General features: G+C 40.2%; 1 protein-coding gene across 1 annotated transcript in view; it reads left to right on the top strand.

Annotated features, from left to right (window-relative positions):
• The window catches only part of LOC102503324 (zinc finger protein 709), a 26,640-nt gene that overhangs the window by 21,761 nt on the left and 3,684 nt on the right, over positions 1 to 1,195 (top strand). The gene's annotated exons all lie outside the window — the stretch shown is intronic.

Genomic DNA, 1,195 nt, shown 5'->3' with positions numbered 1-1,195 from the left:
AAAAAACTTTTTTAAGAGAATCATTTTATTTAAAAAAAAAAAAAGAATTATTTAATTTTATTTTTTATTATTATCTTTTAATTTGACCATAGCGAGAGAGAAAATGGGAAAGCAAGCCACCAGGTTTGGGAATTGAACAGTGGTCGGCCATGTGGGAGTCCAGTGCCTTAACCGCCACACCACCTGCTGGCCCCTTGAGAGATTCTTACAACAGTCAGAATCTTTAAAAGCACGTAAACAAACCATATAATGTTTATTTTTAGTAAATTTCCTCCAAACATATATATTTATATACAGCAAAAATGTTCACTGTTGGCAAAACAGTTCATTTAGAAGTAGTACAAGAAATTTCATATGCATATTGCTCTACTTTCAGGAGCTATGGTTCTGTCATATTGCAGAGAATTCAATTTTTATTTCAACAGTTGAAATACAGTGGGACCAGCAGTTGGTGTAATGGCTATGTCTCTGAACTCCCATGTAGTCGACCGTGGTTTGAGTCCCAGACACAGTGGCTTAAACTCATGCCGGGCACATGTACATGCATGCCCAAGATCCCAAGAGGAGAATGGAGGAGAAGGGATTGTGGCATGGCCATCTCCCCTGGGGGGTGATTTCTTGCTTTCTGTCTATCTTTCTTTGTCTTTCTGGCAAGCACATGCGCCCAAAAGAAAAAAGCCTCTCAAAAAAAAAAAAAAAAAAAAAAGAGGCAAAAAGTTACATTTGTCCTCATATCAAAAATTTAATCTGAGGGACCAGCAGTTAGCATAATGGCTGTGTTGCTGAACTCCCATGTAGTCAACCACTGTTTGAGTCCCGGACCCGGTGGCTTAGACTCACGCCAGGCACGTGTGCATGCGTGCCCAAGATCCTGAGAAGAGAATGGAGGAGAAGGGATTGCAGTGTGGTCATCCCCCCTGGGGGGTGATTTCTCACTTTCTGTCTGTTCTTTCTAGCAAGTGCATGCACTCTGAAGCAAAAACGTCTCCAAAAACAAAACAAAACATAACAAAACAAAACAAAAAATTAATCTGATACCTGTTAATAATATATAAAATTTTTATTAAGTAGCCTTTGGGGTCAGCATGTGGTATGGTGGTTAAGACTTTATCCTCCCACATGGCTAGCCACATTCGAGTCCTGGATTTGGTGGCTTACCTTCTCTCTTTGCCTTTCTTTCTGTGGGTGCCTGGTT

Source organism: Tupaia chinensis, unplaced genomic scaffold, assembly GCF_000334495.1.
Source record: "Tupaia chinensis unplaced genomic scaffold, TupChi_1.0 Scaffold138060_1, whole genome shotgun sequence".
In the NCBI taxonomy this organism is placed as follows: Eukaryota; Metazoa; Chordata; class Mammalia; order Scandentia; family Tupaiidae; genus Tupaia; species Tupaia belangeri.
This window is presented reverse-complemented; position numbering and strand designations above follow the sequence as displayed.